The following is a 25,131-nucleotide window of genomic DNA, read 5'->3' on the forward strand; positions in this document are numbered from 1 at the left end:
ACACACACACACACACACACACACAGAGTGACTAGGTCCATGAAACGCATAATGAATATTTAATTTAATCACATTGACTCAGTCTTCAAATACAACAATGGTGTGTCAGCTTTCACGAGAAGTGAAGACATTGTTATTTAAGGTTCAGTTGAATGTTTCTTGACTCTCTTTGTGGGTGTGTGTTCCAAATGACACCCTATTCCCTGTGGGCCCTGGTCAAAAGAAGTGCACTATAAAGGGAATAGGGAGTGATTTTGAATGCAGCCCTTGTTATTCCATATCTGCTGAATAGGTTTGTGGTTATCATCACTACATTCCTAAAGAAAATGATGTACTTTTTACTCCATACATTTTCCCTGACACCCAAAAGAACTCGTTACATTTTGACAGGAAAATGGTCAAATTCACACACTTATCAAGAGAACATCCCTGGTCATCCCTACTGCCTCTGATCTGGTGGACTCACTAAACACAAATGCTTCATTTGTAAATTATGTCTGAGTGTTGGAGTGTGCCCCTGGCTATCCGTCAATAAAAACATTTTTAAAAATATTTCCGTTTGGTTTGCTTAATATAAGGACTTTGAAATGGTTTATGCTTTTACTTTTGATATTTAAGTATATTTTAGCAATTCCATTTACTTTTGATAAATATAAATAATATAAATGTAAGTATATTTAAAACCAAAAACTTTTGACTTTTACTCAAGTAGTATTTTACTGGGTGACTTTCAATTTTACTTGAGTCATTTTCTGTTAAGTTATCTTTAATTTTACTCAAGTATGACAATTGAGTACTTTTTCCAGCAATGCGTTACACCAAGGTCATCAGCCAAGTCAATGGCTAGGACAGATAATAATCTACACAATATAATTACTGTTCTTTCAATCTGTTCAAACTGCAAAGATATTCAGTGGAAATAGAGAGTTCCAACAGTGCAGTAGTATCTAACAATTCACAACAATACACCCAAATCTAAAAGTAAAAGAATGGAATTAAGAAATATATAAAATATATTAGATTGAGCAATGTCGAAGTGGCATTGACTAAAATACAGTAGAATCGAATACAGTATATACATATGAGATGAGTAAAGCAGATTGTAAACATTATTAAAGTGACTAGTGTTTCATTATTAAAGTGGCCAGTGATTCCATGTCTATGTATATGGGGCAGCAGCCTCTAAGGTGCAGGGTTGCTTAACCGGGTGGTAGCCGGCTAGTGATGGCTATTTAACAGTCTGATGGCCTTGAGATAGAAGCTATTTTTCAGTCTCTCGGTCCCAGCTTTGATGCACCTGTACTGACCGGCTCATAGACTAGGAAGGACAACTATGCATCACATAGTTACTGAGTGAGTTCAATGAGACAATAAGCGGAGGCTGAAACATTTTCTGAAAACATAGAGGTCGTTTTCCCCATGCAGTTCTTCTCGCAGTTCCACTAGAAATTCGGAGAACTGTCAAGGTTCTTGGGACATTCGAAGGACGTCCTGTACCTGAAATGTACAAACACAACAACAGCATCCTGTGATTTTGTAGTATTGTTACAGAAACAAACTATACAAACTGCCACACCAACACACCATAGTAGGGACCTAGTTCTATTCCTCCTCCATCTGATTCTTCTGCTACTTCTAACAACCGGTATTGTTAATGGCATTCTTGGTTGACTAAAGAGCCATTACCAATGTGGTGGAAGAATCAGCGAAAGACAAGGCTCATAGGAGATGATTTGTTGAAGCCAATGATTTAGAATAGACTGATGATTCCTACTCAGTTTTCAACCAGACTTTTAAATGAACCCAGGGTAGCTTTTACTCAGAAAACATAAAAGATTTACTTCTTTTATCCTTAATAATAGATACAATATTATTCATACTACTCAGCCCTCTCTCTCTCTCACTCTATTTCTCTATTTCTTTCCTTCTTTTTCTCTCGTGCTCGTTCTCTCTCTCTATTTCTCTCTTTCTTTCCTTCTTTTTCTCTCGTGCTCATTCTCTCTCACTCTATTTCTCTATTTCTTTCCTTCTTTTTCTCTCGTGCTTGTTCTCTCTCTCTCTATTTCTCTCTTTCTTTTGTTTTTTTTCTCTCGTGCTCATTCTCTCTCTCACTCTATTTCTCTCTTTCTTTCGTTTTTTTTTCTCTCGTGCTCATTCTCTCTGTCTATCTATTTCTCTCTTTCTTTCCTTCTTTTTCTCTAGTGCTCGTTCTCTCTCTCGCTTTTTACCCTCTCTCGATCTCTACCTCTTTTTCTTTCCTTTTTCTCTTGTGCTTGTTCTCTCTCTCTTTTTCTCTCGCTCTCTCTATTTCTCTCTCTCTTTCTCTCTCTCTTTCCTTCTTTGTGTCTCGTTCTCTCGCCCTCTCTTGATAATGTATTCAGTATTATTAATTCACTTTCCTTCTTTCCTTTATTCCCACAGTCAAGGCAGGACACAGCCACACAATCCAATATCTAACATACACTATACACAAGTATATGGACACCCCTTCAAATTAGTGGATTTGGCTATGTCAGCTACACTCGTTGCTGACAGGTGTATAAAATCAAGCCCCCCGCCATGCAATCTCCATAGACAAACACCAGCAGTAGAATGGCCTTATCGAAGACCTCAGTGACTTTGAATGTGGCACCGTCATAGGATGCCACCTTTCCAACAAGTCAGTTCATCAAATGTATGCCCTGCAAGAGCTGCCCCAGTCAACTGTTATTGTGAAGTGGAAATGTCTAGGAGCAACAACGGTTCTGCCGCAAAGTGGTAAGCCACACAAGATCACAGAACGGGACCGCCGAGTGCTGAAGCACATAGTGTGTCAAAATCGTCTGTCCTCAGTTGCAACACTCACTAGCGAGTTCCAAACTGCCTCTGGAAGCAACGTCAGCACAAGAACTGTTTGTCAGGAGCTTCATGAAATGGGTTTCCATGGCCGAGCAGCCACACACAAGCCTAAGATCACCATCCGCAATGCCAAGAGTCGGCTGAAGTGGTGTAAAGCTCTCCATCATTGGACTCTGGAGCAGTGGAAATGCGTTCTCTGGAGTGATGATTCACGCTTCACTATCCGGCAGTCCGACGGATGAATCTGGGTTTGGTGGATGCCAGGAGAACGCTACCTGCCCAAATGAATAGTGCTAACTGTAAACTTTGGTGGAGGAGGAATAATAGTCCGGGGCTGTTTTTCATGGTTCAGGCCCCTTAGTTCCAGTGAAGGGAAATCTTAACGCTACAGAATACAATGACATTATAGACGATTCTGTGCTTCCAACTTTGTGGCAACAGTTTGGGGAAGGCCCTTTCCTGTTTCAGCATGACAATGCCCACGTGCAGAAAGCGAGATCCATACAGAAATGTTTTGTCGAGATCAGTGTGGAAGAACTTGACTGGCCTGCACAGAGCCCCGACCTCAACCCCATCGAACACCTTTGGGATAAATCACCCAACATCAGTGCCCGACCTCACTAATGCTCTTGTGGCTGAATGAAAGCATGTTCCCTCAGCAATGTTCTAACATCTAGTGGAAAGCCTTCCCAGAAGACTGGAGGCTGTTATAGTAACAAAGGGGGGACCAACTACATTTTTCATGCACATGATTTTGGAACGAGATGTTCAACGAGCAGGTGTCCACATACTTTTGGTCATGTAGTGTATCTAATATATTTTCTAATCCATGCAATTTTATATTGATAAATGAATTATACAGTATAACATAATAATCTTCCACCTCTTCCTCCTCCTCTGTCCCCTCCTCTCCATCGGATGATGTCTGACATTCATCAAAATGAGCAACAGTGTTTCTCTTCCCTCACTCCCTCACTCCTTCACTCAAACACAGCAGGATTAATCCTTCCTCACCCTTTCTCTCCTCTCTCACATACCCCTCACCTCATCATTAGACTGACAAATGCCAATCATTAAAATGTGCAGTGAAGTGTTTCTACCACCCCCCCCCCCCCCCCCCCCCCCACCCCTTCCTTCCTTCGCTCCCACACAACAGGAGAGAATCGATCTCTGGTAGAACCACTGTCTGAACACACACTGGGGAACCATAACCCCCGCAGAAACTGCCAGACCTCAATAGAACCACTGACACTCAACAGCTAAAACAGAACCACTGCTGTAGAACCCCTTCCATAGAACCACTGCTGTAGAACCCCTTCCATACAACCATTTCTTGCTCAGGAACCACAATTAGTGTGGTCCGAGATTCCTATTGTTTTCACATTACACTTTGGCTTGAGTCTCTACTGTTGCTCTGAGTCTGGTCTCATGTGAACACCTGTCAAGTCCCTGTCATATAGTATAGATTGATGATTTGATACTTTCTTGACTAGTTAGGAATGTTATTTACCTGCCCAGTTCAGATGAAGGAAAGGAGATGAGGAGATGAGGAGAAGAAGCTAGTGAGATCATGGTACCAGAGATTCTGGATGATGTAATAGCTTTCCCATCAACCCCCTCTAGAGAGGCACCACTTTAAGACGAGAGAAGGTTGAAAAGTTAGAGCTTATTTATAGTGCTTTATCAGTCTAGCCATATAAATAAGTAATATCTTATTCCAAATGGTAGGAGCTACATGGTAAAGCCAGGGAGAGGAGAGAGGGAGATTGAGGAGAGAGATGGAATAGAGAGAGGTAGATGAGAGGGGGTGTGGTGGAGTAAAAGAAGGGAGGCGAGAGCTTGGCAGGGAAGACGGAGGGAGGAGAAGCAGTGGGGAGAAGAGGTAGAGAAGAGAAAGGCAGGCAGAGGAGAGGAAGAGAGGAGAAAGGCAGAGAGAGAAGAAAGGGACATGTGGGAGGAAGTCTAGTCTGGATCTAGGGAAACAGAATAAACAAAGATTACAGGCCTGTCGCAAGGGATGAGTCTCTCTATGGAGATCTCTGCTAGTGGACGTGAAAAAAAGGGAAGAAAAATAGAGAAAAATTGTCAAACAAGAAAAAAATGAAGGAGTGGTGGTAAAGAAAAAGGCATTAAAAGTAAAAAGCAGAGAAATCATGACACACTTCCCCTTCTGAGAATTACATTCGTCCTGGACCACTTGATTTCTACCACAGATTTATTCCTGAAAGAAAAGTACATTCTATGCTGCATAGTAATGTTTCTGTCCAATAGTTTTTGACCAGCAGTTGATTGTGGAATATGTTTGCATTTCCAATAAGGTGGTAACGTTAGTGTAGGATCAAAGGAATACATGATTATTTTTTTGATTTGGTGCCCATCTCTCTCTCCCATTGTTGACACTTTTATATGATAACAGTGTGTGATAAACTGTCAGTTATGAGTTTATTTTCATGAAAGTGATTCTTTATCACGAGGATTAATCTATAATATGATTTATTACTACAGGATTCTCCATCATCTGAAGAGAGAACTAAATACATCACCACAAAACTGCTCTCTCCTTCTCTTCCTCCCTTTCTTGTTCTCTCCCCCTCTCTCCTTCTCCTCTCACCTTCTCTCTCTCTCTGTCTCTCGCTCTGTGTCTCTCTCTCCCCCCTCTCTCTTCCGTCCCTACCCCCCACAGTGCAGTTACATGGTTCTCGTCATTCATTTCTCCAGATGGTTTTATTATCAACTTGCAACTTGCAAGTGCCATGCTCTACCAACGGAGCTACAGAGGACCAGAGGTCTATATTCAACGCTTTAATAATGAAAATTTAATACAGATTCCCGTCTGTTTGGTACATTAATAGTTTAACTGTATGACAGACACGCAATAAGACATTAATCATTGCTTTATTGAACAGTTTTTCTTCCCTTCCTCACCCCTTTTATTACACTATCTCTCTCTCCTCCTATGGTGTGGCATCATTATTCCCATATATTAATGCTGTAATTTGAATAGCATGTAAAGAGTTTCGCAAGCACAGACTGGAATATGTTCTGGGATTCATCCGATAACATTGAGGAATTTACCACATCAGTCAGCGGATTCATTAATATGTCCATCGACGACGTCATCCCCACAGTGACAGTACTTACTGTACATATCCCAACCAGAAGCCATGGATTACAAACAACATCCACACTGAGCTACACGCTAGAGCTGCCGCTGGAGCTGGACACTGATCCTGACGCTTATAAGAAATCCCGCTACGTCCTCCGACAAGCCATCAAACAGGCAAAGCATCAATGCCGGACTAAGATAGAATCATACTATGCCAGCTCTGACGCTTGTTGGATGTGGCAGGGCTTTCAAACTATCACGGATTACAAAGGGAAACCCAGCCGTGAGCTGCCCAGTGACACGAGCCTACAAGAAAATCTAAATGCCTTCTATGCTCGCTTTGAGACAAGCAACACTGAACCATGCAGAGCAGCTGCTGTTTCTGGACAACTCTTTGATCTTGCTCTCCGTAGCCGATGTGAGGAAGACCTTTAAACAGGTTAAAAGGCCGCGGGGTCAGATGGATTACCAGACGTGTACTCAGAGCATGCACTGATCAGCTGGAAAGTGTCTTCAATGACATTTTCAACCTGTCCCAGACCCTGTCTGTAATACCTACATGTTTCAAGCAGACCACCATAGGCCCAGTGCCTAAGAAAGTCAAGGTAACTTGTCTAAATGACTACAGATCTCTGTTTATTTCTCTCTCTCCTTTCTCCTTTCTCTCTCACTCTCCTTCTCTCTCTGTGGCTTTTTAAACTGGCCATGTCCGAATAACCGTACTTGCATTCTAAATAGAAAGCACTTTGGGTACATGAAAATAGAACGTTTTACAGTATGTGAAATTTAGAAAAATGTGTATGCTTTAAATGCCAGGATGCCATACTCATTTTGGCTTTTCATCTAGTAGAATCCACTGCACACTAATGAGGAAGAGAATCCTCTTTCGAGACAAACGTGTGTTCGACAACAGCTGATAATCACATAAGGTGACGCACTCTACTAAAATGGACGAATGGCCGGAATCCACATATTTGTGCATTAAATGAAATATTCTCAGTATGGATGTGCCTAGTATGTTGATATTTGGTGCTTACTGCATTTGTTTTTACTAAACAGTGTGTTCTAAATAGTATGTAGTACGATAAGTAGAAAGTGTCTTTTTAGTTAGTAGTAAGCAAGACAGCTTTCTGTCCTTTTCTCTCTGTGATTATTTATTTGTTTATCTCTATCTGTCTTTTCTTTCTCCCTCTCTCTCTAACTTTCTCTCTTTGAACAAAGGCACTGCTCTTACCACAGTGATTTCAGCCTCTTGCTGCCACAACAGCTCTCTCTCTCTCTCTCTCTCTCTCTCTCTCTCTCTCTCTCTCTCTCTCTCTCCTCCTCTCTCTCCTCTCTCTCTCTCTCTCCTCTCTCTCTCTCTCTCTCTCTCTCTCTCTCTCTCTCTCTCTCTCTCTCTCTCTCTCTCCTCTCTGCATGGGAAACATATGTTAACATTGCCAAAGCAAGTGGAGCAGATAATATACAAAAGTGAAATAAACAATAAAAATGAGCAGTAAACATTACACTCACAGAAGTTCCAAAATAATAAAGTCATTACAAATGTCATATTATGTGAGTATATATATACACTGCTCAAAAAAATAAAGGGAACACTTAAACAACACAATGTAACTCCAAGTCAATCACACTTCTGTGAAATCAAACTGTCCACTTAGGAAGCAACACTGATTGACAACAAATTTCACATGCTGTTGTGCAAATGGAATAGACAACAGGTGGAAATTATAGGCAATTAGCAAGACACCCCCAATAAAGGAGTGGTTCTGCAGGTGGTGACCACAGACCACTTCTCAGTTCCTATGCTTCCTGGCTGATGTTTTGGTCACTTTTGAATGCTGGCGGTGCTTTCACTCTAGTGGTACCATGAGACGGAGTCTACAACCCACACAAGTGGCTCAGGTAGTGCAGCTCATCCAGGATGGCACATCAATGCGAGCTGTGGCAAGAAGGTTTGCTGTGTCTGTCAGCGTAGTGTCCAGAGCATGGAGGCGCTACCAGGAGACAGGCCAGTACATCAGGAGACGTGGAGGAGGCCGTAGGAGGGCAACAACCCAGCAGCAGGACCGCTACCTCCGCCTTTGTGCAAGGAGGAGCAGGAGAAGCACTGCCAGAGCCCTGCAAAATGACCTCCAGCAGGCCACAAATGTGCATGTGTCTGCTCAAACGGTCAGAAACAGACTCCATGAGGGTGGTATGAGGGCCCGACGTCCACAGGTGGGGGTTGTGCTTCCAGCCCAACACCGTGCAGGATGTTTGGCATTTGCCAGAGAACACAAAGATTGGCAAATTCGCCACTGGCGCCCTGTGCTCTTCACAGATGAAAGCAGGTTCACACTGAGCATGTGACAGACGTGACAGTGTCTGGAGATGCCGTGGAGAATGTTCTGCTGCCTGCAACATCCTCCAGCATGACCGGTTTGGCGGTGGGTCAGTCATGGTGTGGGGTGGCATTTCTTTGGGGGGCCGCCAGTCCTCCATGTGCTTGCCAGAGGTAGCCTGACTGCCCTTAGGTACCGAGATGAGATCCTCAGACCCCTTGTGAGACCATATGCTGGTGCGATTGGCCCTGGGTTCCTCCTAATGCAAGACAATGCTAGACCTCATGTGGCTGGAGTGTGTCAGCAGTTCCTGCAAGAGGAAGGCATTGATGCTATGGACTGGCCCGCCCGTTCCCCAGACCTGAATCCAATTGAGCACATCTGGGACATCATGTCTCGCTCCATCCACCAACACCACGTTGCACCACAGACTGTCCAGGAGTTGGCGGATGCTTTAGTCCAGGTCTGGGAGGAGATCCCTCAGGAGACCATCCACCACCTCATCAGGAGCATGCCCAGGCATTGTAGGGAGGTCATACAGGCACGTGGAGGCCACACACACTACTGAGCCTCATTTTGACTTGTTTTAAGGACATTACATCAAAGTTGGATCAGCCTGTAGTGTGGTTTTCCACTTTAATTTTGAGTGTGACTCCAAATCCAGACCTCCATGGGTTGATAAATTGGATTTCCATTGATTATTTTTGTGTGATTTTGTTGTCAGCACATTCAACTATGTAAAGAAAAAAGTATTTAATAAGATTATTTCTTTCATTCAAATCTAGGATGTGTTGTTTAAGTGTTCCCTTTATTTTTTTGAGCAGTATATATATATATATATATATATATATAATATATATATATTTGTAATGATGTACAAATGGTTAAAGGGCAGGAGGTTAGGAAGTGCAGCTCAGTTTCCACCTCATTTTGTGGGCAGTGTGCACATAGCCTGTCTTCTCTTGAGAGCCATGTCTGCCTACGGCGGCCTTTCTCAATAGCAAGGCTATGCTCACTGAGTCTGTACATAGTCAAAGCTTTCCTTAATTTTGGGTCAGTCACAGTGGTCAGGTATTCTGCCACTGTGCACTCTCTTTTTATTGCCAAATAGCTTTCTAGTTTGCTCAGTTTTTTTTGTTAATTCTTTCTAATGTGTCAAGTAATTATCTTTTTGTTTTCTCATGATTTGAATTGGTCTAATTGTGTTGCTGTCCTGGGGCTCTGTGGGTTGTGTTTGTGAACAGAGCCCCAGGACCAGCTTGCTTAGGGGACTCTTCTCCAGGTTCATCTCTCTGTAGGTGATGGCTTTGTTATGGAAGGTTTGGGAGTCTCTTCCTTTTAGGTGGTTGTAGAATTTAACGTCTCTTTTCTGGATTTTCATAATTAGCGGGTATCAGCCTAATTCTGCTCTGCATGCATTTTTTGGTGTTCTATGTTGTACACAGAGGATATATTTGCATAATTCTGCATGCAGAGTCTCAATTTGGTGTTTGTCCCATTTTGTGAATTCTTGGTTGGTGATCGGACCCCAGACCTCACAACCATAAAGGGCAAGGTGTCACGTTCTGACCTGTAAAGGTGTTATTTGTTATTGTTTAGTTTGGTCAGGATGTGGCAGGGGGTATTTGTTTTATGTGGTTCAGGGTGGTTTTGTGTATGTGTCCAGGTAGAGGGGTATTTGATTTATTAGTCCAGGGTTTTGGTTATTGTTCTATGTTAGTTTATTTCTATGTTCAGTCTAGTCGTTTGTATTTCTATGTTTAGCTAATTGGTGTTGGGGCCTTCAGTTGGAAGCAGCTGTCTATCGTTGCCTCTGATTGAAGGTCCTATAATTAGGGGTGTGTTTGTATTGTGGGTAGTTGTATTCTGTTTTGTGCTTGTCACGTGACAGAACTGTTAGTGTAATTTCTGTTAATTGTATACGTGTTTATTTTGTTTCTCCTTCTTATGTATTAAAAAGAGAAGATGAGTATACCCTTCCCTGTTGCGTCTTGGTCCTCCACACACGACACTTGTTACACAAAGGGGTTCTATAACTGATTCAAGTATTTTTTTGCCAGATCCTAATTGGTATGTCAAATTTTAAGTTCCTTTTGATGGCATAGAATGCCCTTCTTGCCTTGTCTCTCAGATCGTTCACAGCTTTGTGGAAGTTACCTGTGGCGCTGTTTAGGTCAAGGTATGTATAGCTTTTGCATGCTCTAGGGCAACGGTGTCTAGATGGAATTTGTATTTGTGGTCCAGGCGACTGGACCTTTTTTGGAACACCATTATTTTGGTCTTACTGAGATTTAAAGTCAGGGCCTGGGTCTGGCAGAATCTGTGCAGAAGATCTAGGTGCTGCTGTAGGCCCTCTTTGGTTGGTGACAGAAGCACCAGATCATCAGCAAACAGTAGACATTTGACTTCAGATTCTCTCTGGTGTAATCTTGTTGAAATCAAAGCCTCAGGTTGGGATAAGCCTTGTGTCTGTGAAGTCATGATGCATGATATCTTAGACACACACACACGGACAAGCACACTCACACACATACACACACATGCACATACACACATACTGTACACTCTCTTTCTCTACTCTCTCCTCTCCCGCCTTTTATCTCTCCAAGGAGCACGACAGACAGACAGAACGAGGTGGTAGAATACTGATTCTGTATGAGAGGCTGACATCCTACAGAGATAAAGTACATGTCATAATCTCTAGAGTCTAGTCTAGACTAGATGTTATCCTTATAGACTGTTGCAGACACTTACCTATCATGTTAGGAATAATGATATGATAATCAGATGATAATCAGGAGGAAAATGGGGTCGAATTGGCTCTCAGCATGATCACTCTGGTGTGTGTGTGTGTGTGTGTGTGTGTGTGTGTGTGTGTGTGTGTGTGTGTGTGTGTGTGTGTGTGTGTGTGTGTGTGTGTGTGTGTGTGTGTGTGTGTGTGTGTGTGTGTGTGTGTGTTTATATGTCAGCATAATAACCCTGGTCTTGCAGGCTGTTTGATGTGATGCAAGGTAATTTACCACTACTTCATATTCACAGTGCCCTCTTCCACCACTGTGCCTCTAAGTGTTCCTTTTCTGCATTGATCAGCACACACATAGGAACACACCGAGATGAATGTTGAAATATATTCTATTCCATTCTATAGAATCAAATGTGGATTTTAGAACTATCAAGTTACTCTAGAATAGTATGTACATTACATGTGTACATTACGCACGCACATACATCACGTACGTACATAAGCACACACACAAGCAAATGCAAACACACACACACACACACACACAGCGAAAGTGCCAACGTAGGGAAGCAGATTAATGAGCCAAGGGGGAGACGGCACCAGTAATAGCCTAGTGATGTGATGACATGGAGATTGTGTTTGGCTGTGTCACCGTCCTCTACAGCTAAATATGAACAGAGACAGACCCACCAGTGTTTAGAGTGTGTGAGCTGGTAGACCCTACTGCAGGTCAGGACCATGCCACTGTAACCTTACACACTGACATAAAGCTACTGTTTATCATTTGAGAGAGGGGGGGGAAGGTAGGGGAGAAGGAGAGAGACAGGGACAGAGACACAAATATATACACTGCTCAAAAGAATAAAGGGAACACTAAAAATAACACATCCGTGCCTGTATGACCTCCCTACAACGCCTGGGCATGCTCCTGATGAGGTGGCGGATGGTCTCTTGAGGGATCTCCTCCCAGACCTGGACTAAAGCATCCGCCAACTCCTGGACAGTCTGTGGTGCAACGTGACGTTGGTGGATGAAGCGAGACATGATGTCACAGATGTGCCCAATTGGATTCAGGTCTGGGGAACGGGCGGGCCAGTCCATAGCATCAATGCCTTCCTCTTGCAGGAACTGCTGACACACTCCAGCCACATGAGGTGTAGCATTGTCTTGCATTAGGAGGAACCCAGGGCCAACCGCACCAGCATATGGTCTCACAAGGGGTCTGAGGATCTCATCTCGGTACCTAATGGCAGTCAGGCTACCTCTGGCAAGCACATGGAGGGCTGTGCGGCCCCCCAAAGAAATGCCACCCCACACCATGACTGACCCACCGCCAAACCGGTCATGCAGGAGGATGTTGCAGGCAGCAGAACGTTCTCCACGGCGTCTCTAGACTCTGTCACGTCTGTCACGTGCTCAGTGTGAACCTGCTTTCATCTGTGAAGAGCACAGGGCGCCAGTGGCGAATTTGCCAATCTTTGTGTTCTCTGGCAAATGCCAAACGTCCTGCACGGTGTTGGGCTGTAAGCACAACCCCCACCTGTGGACGTCGGGCCCTCATACCACCCTCATGGAGTCTGTTTCTGACCGTTTGAGCAGACACATGAACATTTGTGGCCTGCTGGAGGTCATTTTGCAGGGCTCTGGCAGTGCTTCTCCTGCTCCTCCTTGCACAAAGGCAGAGGTAGCGGTCCTGCTGCAGGGTTGTTGCCCTCCTACGGCCTCCTCCACGTCTCCTGATGTACTGGCCTGTCTCCTGGTAGCGCCTCCATGCTCTGGACACTACGCTGACAGACACAGCAAACCTTCTTGCCACAGCTTGCATTGATGTGCCATCCTGGATGAGCTGCACTAGCTGAGCCACTTGTGTGGGTTGTAGACTCCGTCTCATGCTACCACTAGAGCGAAAGCACCGCCAGCATTCAAAAGTGACCAAAACATCAGCCAGGATGCATAGGAACTGAGAAGTGGTCTTTGGTCACCACCTGCAGAACCACTCCTTTATTGGGGGTGTCTTGCTAATTGCCTATAATTTCCACCTGCTGTCTATTCCATTTGCACAACAGCATGTGACATTTATTGTCAATCAGTGTTGCTTCCTAAGTGGACAGTTTGATTTCACAGAAGTGTGATTGACTTGGAGTTACATTGTGTTGTTTAAGTGTTCCCTTTATTTTTTTGAGCAGTATATATATGCAGTACCAGTCAAAGGTTTGGACACACCTACTCATGCAAGGGTTTTTCTTTATTTTTACTATTTTCTACATTGTTGAAAACTATGAAATTCAAGGCACACTTAACCAGCATAGCTACCACAGAATTCTGCAGCGATACGCCATCCCATCTGGTTTGCGCTTAGACAATGACCCAACACACCTCCAGGCTGTGTGAGGGCTATTTGACCAAGAAGATGAGTGATGGAGTGCTGCATCAGATGACCTGGCCTCCACAATCACCTGACCTCAACTCAATTGAGATGGTTTGGGATGAGTTGGACCGCAGAGTGAAAGAAAAACCGTCAACAAGTGCTCAGCATAAGTAGGAACTCCCTTAAGACTGTTGGAAAAGAATTCCAGGTGAAGCTGGTTGAGAGAGTATGTCAAGAGTATGCAAGCTGTCATCAAGGCAAAGGTTGGCTACTTTGAAGAATCTCAAATATAAAATCTATTTTGATTTGTTTAGCACTTTTTTGGTTACTACATGATTCCATATGTGTTATTTCATAGTTTTGATGCCGTCACTATTATTCTACAATGTAGAAAATAGTAAAAATAAAGAAAACCCCTTGAAAGAGTAGGTGTGTCCAAACTTTTTACTGGTACTGTTTTATTTTCTATATATATATATATACTTAAGTAGATTTTAGCAATTACATTTACTTTGATACTTAAGTATATTTAAAATCAAATACTTTTAGACTTTTACTCAAGTAGTATTTTACTGGGTGACTTTCATTTTCTATTAAGGTATCTTTACTTTAACTCAGGTAGACAATTGAGTACTTTTCCCACCACCGCCTGAGTTTTATAAATAGAAAAGGTAAAAAGAGAAAAAGGGTAGACTAAATTGATCACATGGTCTGGAAGGTACTGTGGTCCTCAGGTGTCAGACTCTCTCTAGGAGAGGTGGGTGTAGAAGTCAGGCGCAGGAGAGGAGTAAATATGGAGAAGGCGTATTTAATAACAGTTCATCAAAACACCACAGGCACAGACTAAACAGCACTCCACAAAATACATCTAGAACAAAGTATAGGGAAAAAACACCTGTGTAAAATAATTAACTAAATTGAACGCCACCAAAACCCAAAGACAGGGAAAACGCAAACAAACCCGCACGCAAACAAACCCGCAAGCAACAGAATGGGTAGGGCGAGAATAAATACACAAACTAAACTAGACACAGGTGAACAATCAAAACAGACATGACTAAATGAAAAGGAAAAAAGGATCGGTGGCAGCTAGTAGACCGGCGACGACGACCGCCGAGCACCGCCCGAACAGGGAGAGGAGCCACCTTCGTTGGAAGTTAAGTTAACAGTATCCCCCCCTGACGCACGGCTCCCGCATCGTGCCTACGCCGGCCTCGAGGACGACCCAGAGGACGAGGCGCAGGGCAATCCGGACGAAGGTTGTGGAACTCATTCAGCAGGGATGGGTCCAAGATGTCCCCCCTCGGTACCCAGCACCTCTCCTCCGGACCGTACCCCTCCCAATCTACGAGATACTGCAGGTCCCCCACCCGACGCCTAGAGTCCAGGATGGACCGTACTGTGTACGCCGGGGCCCCCTCGATGTCCGGGGGGGGCGGAGGGACCTCTCGCACCTCAGCATCCTGTAGTGGACCAGCTACCACCGGCCTGAGGAGAGACACATGAAACGAGGGGTTAATGCGATAGTAAAGGGGGGAGCCGTAACCTTTAACATACCTTGTTTATTCTCCTCAGGACTTTAAATGGCCCTACAAACCATGGGCCCAGCTTCCGGCAGGGCAGGCGGAGGGGCAGGTTTCGGGTCGAGAGCCAGACCCGGTCCCCCGGCACGAACACGGGAGCCTTACTGCGGTGGCGGTCAGCGCTCACCATCTGCTGCCCACCAGCCCGTTTAAGGGATTCCTGGACGGCTCTCCAGGTCTCCTTTGAGCGCTGCACCCATTCCTCCACCGCTGGAGCCTCGGTCTGGCTCTGATGCCATGGTACCAGGACCGGCTGATAACCCAACATGACCTGAAATGGCGACATGTTCGTGGAGGAGTGGCGGAGCCATCTCGGCCCATGGGACGAACCGCGCCCACTCTCCTGGCCTGTCCTGGCAATATGACCGCAAAAACCTGCCTACATCCTGATTAACTCTCTCCACCTGCCCATTACTCTTGGGGTGAAAACCCAAGGTCAGGCTGATCGAGACCCCCAGACGCTCCATAAACGCCCTCCACATCCGGGACGTGAACTGGGGACCCCGATCAGAAACTATGTCCTCAGGCACCCCGTAGTGCCGGAAGACGTGTGTAAACAGGGCCTCTGCGGTCTGTAGGGCCGTAGGAAGACTGGGCAAAGGGAGGAGACGGCAGGACTTAGAAAACCGATCCACAACAACCAGGATCGTAGTGTTCCCCTGTGATGGAGGAAGATCGGTGAGGAAATCCACCGACAGGTGGGACCAAGGCCGCTGTGGAACGGGAAGGGGCTGTAACTTCCCTCTAGGCAGGTGTCTAGCAGCCTTACACTGAGCGCACACCGAACAGGAGGAGACATAAACCCTCACGCCCCTTGCCAACGTGGGCCACCAGTACTTCCCTCTAAGACCCCGCACCATCCTATCAATACCCGGATGACCAGAGGAGGGTAGCGTGTGAGCCCACCTGATCAATCTATCACGAACACCAAGTGGGACGTACCTCCGACCAGCTGGACACTCTGGTGGAGGGGGATCTGACCGTGACGCCCACTCGATGTCCGTGTCCACCTCCCATACCACCGGTGCCACCAGACAAGAGGCCGGAAGTATGGGAGTGGGATCGATGGACCGCTCCTCGGTATCATAGAGACGGGACAGTGCGTCAGCCTTAGCGTTTTGGGAACCTGGTCTATACGAAATGGTGAAATGAAATCTGGTGAAAAACATTGCCCACCTTGCCTGACAGGGATTCAGTCTCCTCGCCGCCCGGATGTACTCCAGATTACGGTGGTCAGTCCAGATGAGAAAAGAGTGTTGCACTCCCTCAAGACAATGTCTCCACACCATAAGGGATTTTACCACAGTCAACAACTCCCGGTCCTCCACATCATAGTTTCGCTCCGCTGGACTGAGTTTCCTAGAAAAGAAAGCGCAGGTGCGAAGCTTGGGGGGGCGTGCCCGAGCGCTGTGAGAGCACGGCTCCAACCCCAGTCTCAGACATGTCCACCTCCACTATGAATGGCAAAGAGGGGTCCAGATGCGCCAAGACGGGAGCATCGGTAAACAGAGCCTTCAGACGACAAAAAGCTCTGTCCGCCTCCGCCGCCGACCTCAAACACACCGGGCCCCCCTTCAGCAGTGAGGTTATGGGAGCAGCCACCTGCCCAAAACCCCGGATAAACCTCCGGTAGTAATTGGCAAACCCTAAAAACCGCTGCACCTCTTTTACCGTGGTCGAAGTCGGCCAATTACGCACGGCCGCAATGCGGTCACACTCCATCACCACCCCAGATGTGGAAATGCGATACCCAGAAAGGAGACGGCTCGTTTGGAGAACACACATTTCTCGGCCTTGACGTATAGGTCATGCTCCAGCAGTCGCCCAAGTACCTTGCGCACCAGAGACACATGCGCAGTGCGTGTAGCGGAATAGATCAGAATGTCATCGATGTAGACCACCACACCCTGCCCGTGCAGGTCCCTGAGAATCTCGTCTAGAAAGGATTGGAAAACGGCTGGAGCATTCTTCAACCCATACGGCATGACGAGGTACACATAATGGCCAGATGTGGTACTAAACGCGGTCTTCCACTTATCTCCCTCTCGGATACGCACCAAGTTATACGCGCTCCTGAGATCCAGTTTTGTGAAGAAGCGTGCTCCGTGAAATGACTCCACCGCCGTGGCGATGAGAGGTAGCGGGTAACTGAATCCCACTGTAATGGAATTTAGACCTCGATAGTCAATGCACGGACGCAGACTTCCCTCCTTCTTCTTCACAAAAAAGAAACTCGAGGAGATGGGTGACGTGGATGGCCGAATGTATCCCTGTCTCAGAGACTCAGTGACATGTCTCCATAGCCACTGTCTCCTCCTGTGACAAGGGATACACGTGACTCCTAGGAGGTGCAGCGTTAACCTGGAGGTTTATCGCGCAACCCCCTCGTCGATGAGGTGGACATTTGGTCGCCCTCTTTGTACAGAAAGTGATAGCCAAATCGGCATATTCGGGGGGAATGCGCACGGTGGAGACTTGGTCCGGACTCCGTCGTCGTACCGTCGTCGTACCAATGGAAACACCTACCTGAGCACTCCTCTGACCACCCCTCAAGAGCCCCCTGTCTCCATGAAATTTTGGGATTGTGATTAGCCAACCAGGGAATCCCCAGCACCACCGGAAACGCCGGAGAGTCAGTGAGGAAGAGACTAATCCGCTCCTCATTTCCCCCCCCGCGTCACCATGTCCAGTGGAACCGTGGCCTCCCTGACCAGCCCGGACCCAAGTGGTCAACTATCTAGGGTGTGCTCGGGGAAAGGTTGATTCAACTGAACCAAGGAAATCCCTAACCTACTCGCGAACCCGCGATCAATAAAGCTCCCCGCTGCGCCCGAATCTACTAGCGCCTTATGGGAAAACTCAGGAAAAGAAACCAACACATACATATGGCCAACAGGGAGCTCTGGGTGAGTCTGGTGCAGACTCACCTGAGGTGTACGAGCAGTGCTCTGCCTGCCTTCTCGACTCCCAGACGAGCTCCTCCAGCACCGGTCAGCAGTGTGTCCTCTCCGACCACAACTGGTGCAGGAGGAGGCTCCTCCTCCAGTCGACCTAGTGGCAGCAGCCCCCAAATCCATGGGCGTTGGAGCAGGTGGGCTGGGAGGTGGAATGAACAGGACCCGATAAGAACGCCCACGGGCAGCCAGCAAGTTGTCCAGTCTGATGGACATATCTATTAGTTGGTCCAAAGTGAGGGTGGTGTCCCGACAAGCTAGCTCCCTGCGGACGTCCTCTCGTAGGCTACACCTATAATGGTCTATCAGGGCCCTGTCATTCCACCCCGCGCCGGCGGCCAGGGTCTGTAACTCCAGCGCGAAATCCTGGGCGCTCCTCGTCTCCTGCCTTAAATGAAACAGACGTTCACCCGCCGCTCTAACTTCTGGTGGGTGGTCGAACACAGCCGCTTCTCTGGATAATGGTCCCTCGCCGAATCTGGGCTCTCCTAGACCGCGTTGGTCCACTCCAGGGCTTTCCCCGAAAGGCAGGAGACGAGGACGTTGACACTCTCCTCTCCCGAGGGAGTCGGGTGAACGGTCACCAGGTAAAGCTCCAACTGGAGCAGGAACACTTTGCACCTGGCAGCCGTCCCATCGTACTCCTTCGGGAGCACGAGTCGAATCCCGCTGGGGCCGGACGCCGATGGAGAGGGTGGTGGTGCAGGCTGAAGACGGGGTAGGGAGACCGCTCCTCTCCCACCTCTCCATTCTCGCCAGCACTTGATCCATAGCCGTTCCCAGATGGTGGAAAATGGTTGTATGCTGAAGGACACGCTCCTCCATGGATGGGAAGGGCGCGTCCGCTCCTGCTGACTCCATATTTTACGGTGCAGGTTTCTAGCAGACTCTCACTAGGAGAGGTGGCTGTAGAAGTCAGGCGCAGGAGAGGAGTAAATACGGAGAAGTGGTATTTAATAACAGTTCATCAAAACACCACAGGCACAGACTAAACAGCAGTCCACAAAATACATCTAGAACAAAGTCTAAGGAAAAAACACCTGTGTAAAATAATTAACTAATTGAACGCCACCAAAACCCAAAGACAGGGAAAACGCAAACAAACCCGCACACAACAGAGTGGGTAGGGCGAGAATAAATACACAAACTAAACTAGACATAGGTGAACAATCAAAACAGACATGACTAAATGAAAAGGATAAAAAGGATGGGTGGCAGCTAGTAGACCGGCGACGACGACCGTCAAGCGCCTCCCGAACAGGGAGAGGAGCCACCGATCGTGACATCAGTCGTGACATCAGGCTACATCTAACCACCAGTAACTACATCTAACCACCTGTAACCCCACAACACAAACACATACAAACACTACTCAATTCCTGTTTATGCCATGCTTACTGTAAATTGATCTTAGCCATCAGCATGTAAATATTTTAACATACGGCCAAGGCAACAAGGATTGGCTCAAGAAGAAGCATATTAAGGTCCTGGAGTGGCCTAGCCAGTCTCCAGACCTTAATCCCATAGAAAATCTGTGGAGGGAGCTGAAGGTTCGAGTTGCCAAACGTCAGCCTCAAAACCTTAATGACTTGGAGAAGATCTGCAAAGAGGAGTGGGACAAAATCCCTCCTGAGATGTGTGCAAACCTGGTGGCCAACTACAAGAAACGTCTGACCTCTGTGATTGCCAACAAGGGTTTTGCCACTAAGTACTAAGTCATGTTTTGCAGAGGGGTCAAATACTTATTTCCCTCATTAAAATGCAAATCATTTTATAACATTTTTGACATGCGTTTTTCAGGATTTTTTTGTTGTTATTCTGTCTCTCACTGTTCAAATAAACCTACTATTAAAATTAGAGACTGATCATTTCTTTGTAAGTGGGCAAACGTACAAAATCAGCAGGGGATCAAATACTTTTTTCCCCCACTGTATATGCTGTGGGAGAGCCAGGGTGAAATTTTGGATAAGGTTAAAACATTACATTTGGGCATTCATTCCGTTTTGTTAAGGGTTAAGATTTGGGATAAGGTAATAAAACATTTGATGTTAATAGCGCTCACTATTGCCCCTAGTGTCCAGTTTTGAGTGCATTTTCCGATGTCCTCGGGACATGGACAGACATCCAATTTCGAAGTCAATCTAGAGCGATCTGGCTGGTATAATTAGGAAGCCTAATTAACACTGTTCTTGTAGCAGGCATGTCCACACAAGTGTATCAATCAACAGCCGAATGATCTCACTGTTGACATATAAAAATATTTCTGACACACACACACTCTCATGCACAGAAGCACACACAAACATACACACACACACACACACACACACACACACACACACACACACAGACACACACACACACACACACACACACACACTCTTCAACAGCGTATTGTCATCAGAGGGAAGTTATAGACATGTCATGGTAATGATGAGAAGATACCTTCATACATCATAGTGACAGAGATACTGAGCCGAGTGGTACCAATGATTGATTGATGATCATGCTTGAAGACAAATGTACATTTAATCAATTAACAGAGCATTATCAAGATTCTAAAGACGTGAACATGTGTTTGTGTGTGTGTATGCATGAGTGAGTGTGTGCGCGTAAGTGTTTGTTAATGTGTGAATATGTATGTGCATAAAATACTGTATATAATTCAATATACAGTGCATTTGGAAAGAATTCAGACCCCTTGACTTTTTCCACATTTTGTTACGTTACAGCCTTATTCTAAAATTGATTAAATAAATAAAAAATCCTCATCAATCTTCACACAATACCCAATAATGACAAAGTGAGGTTTTTCGTAATTTTAGCTAATTTATAAAAAATGTAAAACAGAAATACCTTATATTCATAAGTATTCAGCCCCTTTGCTATAAGACTCAAAAGAGACTAAAATAAGACTTTCCATTGATCATCCTTGAGATGTTTCTACAACTTGATTGGATTTCTGCAGCATTGAAGGTCTTTAAGAACACGGTGGCCTCCATCATTCTTAAATGGAAGATGTTTGGAGCCACCAAGATTTAACCCTACAGCTGACCGCCCGGCCAAACTGAGCAATCGGGGGAGAAGGGCATTGGTCAGGGAGGTGACCGAGAACCTGATGGTCACTCTGACAGAGCTCTAGAGTTCCTCTGTGGAGATGGGAGAACCTTCCAGAAGGACAACCATCTCTGCAGCACTCCACCAATCAGGCCTTTATGGTAGAGTGGCAAGACAGAAACCACTCCTCAGTAAAAGACACATAACAGCCCGCTTGAAGTTTGCCAAAGGCACCTAAAGACTCTCAGGTAATGAGAAACAAGATTATCTGGTCTGATGAAACCAAGATTGAACTCTTTGGCCTGAAAGCCAAGTGTTACGTCTGGCGGTGAAGCATGGTGGTGGCAGCATCATGCTGTGGGGATGTTTTTCAGCAGCAGGGACTGGGAGACTAGTCAGGATCGAGGCAAAGATGAGCAAAGTAAAGTACAGAGACCCTTGATGAAAACCTGCTCCAGACCTCAGACTGGGGCGAAAGTTCACCTTCCAACAGGACAACGACCCAATGCACAAAGCCAAGACAACGCAGGAGTGGCTTCGGGACAAGTCTCTGAATGTCCTCGAGTGGCCCAGCCAGAGCCCGGACTTGAACCCGATCGAACATCTCTGGAGAGACCTGAAAATAGCTTTGCAGCAAAGCTCCCCATCCAACCTGACAGAGCTTGAGAGGATCTGCAGAGAAGAATGGGAGAAACTCCCCAAATACAGGTATGCCAAGCTTGTAGCATCATACCCAAGAAGACTCAATGCTGTAATCACTGCCAAAGGTGCTTCAACAAAGTACTGAGTAAAGGGTCTGAATACTTGTGTAAATGTGATATTTCAGTTTTTTTTTTTTTATATATATTAGCAAAAATGTACATTTCATTATGGGGTCTTTAATCCATTTTAGAATAAGGCTGTAATGTAACAAAATGTGGAAAAAGTCAAGTGCTCTGAATACTTTCTGAAGGCACTGTATCTCCTCTTCTCCTCTCTACCGGACATTGTCCTCCTGTCTTACAGTACCAAGCATGAACAGCTGTAATAAAGGGCCCAATACAGTCCCATGATGACAATGATTTGATTCACAGCTAAGGCTGTTGCTGTGACCGTATTACCGCCACACCGGCAGTCATGAGTCATGACCGCAAGTCAAATTCCATGTGACCGTCGAGTCACGGTAATCTCCTCTTATGCACTCTGGACATGCGTTGGTAGTACCCAACTCATTAAGGACAGTCAAGTAGCTAATGACCTGGTACTCAGCACTCTGTTGTCCCTCTAACCACTCTAACATTAATGCAAATACAATTGAAAATCACATCAAAAACACAATCAAAACTTAAGATGGCGCCGGAGAGGATTTATGTGCCCCCAGACGATTGTGTTTTTTGTTTGTTATTTGCATTGTTTGTAACTTATTTTTTTACTTATTTTGTACACAATGTTGCCGCTACCGTCTCTTATGACCAAAAATATCTTCTAGACATCAGGATTTAACACCTCCCTCTGCAACTGGATCCTGGACTTCCTGACGGGCCGCCCCCAGGGGGCAAGGGTAGGTAATAACACATCCGCCACTTTGATTCTCAACTTAGGGGCCCTTCAGGGATGCATGCTCAGTCCCCTCCTGTACTCCCTGTTCACTCATGACTGCACGGCCAGGCACGACTCCAACACCATCATTAAATCTGCAGATGACACAACAGTGTCACCGATAACGACGAGACAGCCTATAGAGAGGACGTCAGAGACCTGGCCGTGTAGTGCCAGGACAACAACCTCTCCCTCAATGTGATCAAGACAAAGGAGATGATTGTGGACTACTGAAAAAAGAGGACTGAACATGCCCCCATTCTCATCGACAAGGCTGCAGTGGAGCAGGTTGAGAGCTTCAAGTTCCTTGGTGTCCACATCACCAACAAACTAACATCGTCCAAGCACACCAAGCCAGTCGTGAAGAGGGCACGACAAAACCTACTCCCCCTCAGGAGCCTGAAAAGATTTGGCATGGGTCCTCAGATCCTCTAAAGGTTCTACAGCTGCACCATTGAGAGCATCCTGACTGATTGCATCACTGCCTGATATGGAAACTTCTCGGCCTCCGACCGCAAGGCACTACAGAGGGAAGTGCAAACGGCCCAGTACATCACTGGGGCCAAGCTTCTTGCCATCCAGGACCTCTATACCAGGCAGTGAAGAAAATAGTTCATCAGGTTGAAACTGAGTGGAAAATATCGTCATTGTGGATGTTGTTTCAAAGCCAAACACAACAAAATGGACAGCGCTTTCTAAGTTGATGAATTCAAAACACCCATAGGCATATTAAAGTTTATGCATATGAATATGCCTATATATGAGCCCAAGCCCACCCAAAATATACATAGCCTAATAGCCTTATGCATATTACACATGGCAGAAAAACATTTAAAAAAACATAGATTTAAGATGTCTTTGGTACCTAATTGGTCTAGCCTATAATCCAAAATTGAACACATTCTAGTACTGGCCTTTGAGTGTGGACTGTATTATTATGCATACTGGATGGACTGGTTACGTCATGCTACGCTCCTTTTTATCCAAGAGTCTGGGAGGGAATTTGTAGTTGATTTTGAATAGCCTGGTAATAGGGCATTTTTTATGCTTTCATAATCAATAAACCAACATTATCTTTAGCTACAGAATATCTTACCACCGTGCGTTTCCATCTCTCCTCTCTCTCCTTCATTTCTTTCTGGAGCACGCAGAGAGAATGTCTGTCTTTTTTTAATGTAACCTTTATTTAACCAGGTAGGCTAGTTGAGAACAAGTTCTCATTTGCAACTGCAACCTGGCCAAGATAAAGCGTAGCAATTCGACACATACAACAACACAGAGTTACACATGGAATAAACAAAACATACAGTCAATAATACTGTAGAACAAAAGAAAACAAAAAGTCTATATACAGTGAGTGCAAATGAGGTAAGTTAAGGCAATAAATAGGCCATGGTGGTGAAGTAATTACAATATAGCAATTAAACACTGGAATGGTAGATGTGCAGAAGATGAATGTGCAAGTATAGTTAGCGATGGAGATTTCAGGGGTTTTGGTGGTTTTCTTAAGCCAGGATTCAGACACGGCTAAGACATCCGGGTTGGCAGAGTGTGCTAAAGCAGTGAGTAAAACAAACTTAGGGAGTAGGCTTCTAATGTTAACATGCATGAAACCAAGGCTTTTACGGTTACAGAAGTCAATAAATGAGAGCACCTGGGAAGTGGGAGTGGAGCTAGGCACTGCAGGGCCTGGATTAACCTCCACATCACCAGAGGAGAATTAGGATAAGGGTACGGCTAAAGGCTATACGAACTGACCGTCTAGCATGTTTGGAACAGAGAGTAAAAGGAGCAGGTTTCTGGGCATGATAGCATAGATTCAAGGCATAGTGTACAGACAAAGGTAAGGTAGGATGTGTGTACATTGGAGGTAAACCTAGGCAATGAGTAATGATGAGAGAGATATAGTCTCTAGAGACGTTTAAACCAGGTGATGTCATCACATATGTAGGAGGTGGAACAGCATGGTTGGTTAAGGCATATTGAGCAGAGCTAGAGGCTCTACAGTGAAATAAGACAGTAATCACTAACCAGGACAGTAATGGACGAGGCATACTGATAATAGAGAGAGGCATACGTAGCCAAGTGAACATATGGGTCCAGTAATTGGTTGGGCTGACTGGGGACACGGCGATTCAGACAGTTAGCAGGTCGATGCTAACAAGCTAACATTTAGTAGGCCGGGGCTAAACAAGCTAGCAATTAGCAGACTGGGGCTGGCAAGCTAGCAGTTAGCAGACCGGGGCTAGCAAGTTAGCCTTTGGGGGATGTCGTGATGGGGATAAGTCTGTTTTTGCCTCTTCGTGCGGTGACGTCGATAGACCAGTCGTGGAATTAGTAGGGTTCCAAGTAGCTCTAGATAGCTAGCCGGTTAGCAGAATGTGCCTTCAGCGGACGTCACGCCTGAGGGGCCTGTTGGAATCCTCGGGCAGATTATGTCGGTATTCCAGTCGTAGAGGATCGGTGGGGTTCCGTGCCCCGTACCGGCAGTATAAGAGGTCCGGATATTGTAGCCCGGGAGTGGGCTTCGGTCGTAGCACAGGAGCCCTGGCAGGGTTAGCGTCAGGCTAATTGGTTCTTGCT

This window comes from Salmo salar, chromosome 14 (genome assembly GCF_965601325.2).
Source record: "Salmo salar chromosome 14, fSalSal1, whole genome shotgun sequence".
Taxonomy (NCBI): domain Eukaryota; kingdom Metazoa; phylum Chordata; class Actinopteri; order Salmoniformes; family Salmonidae; genus Salmo; species Salmo salar.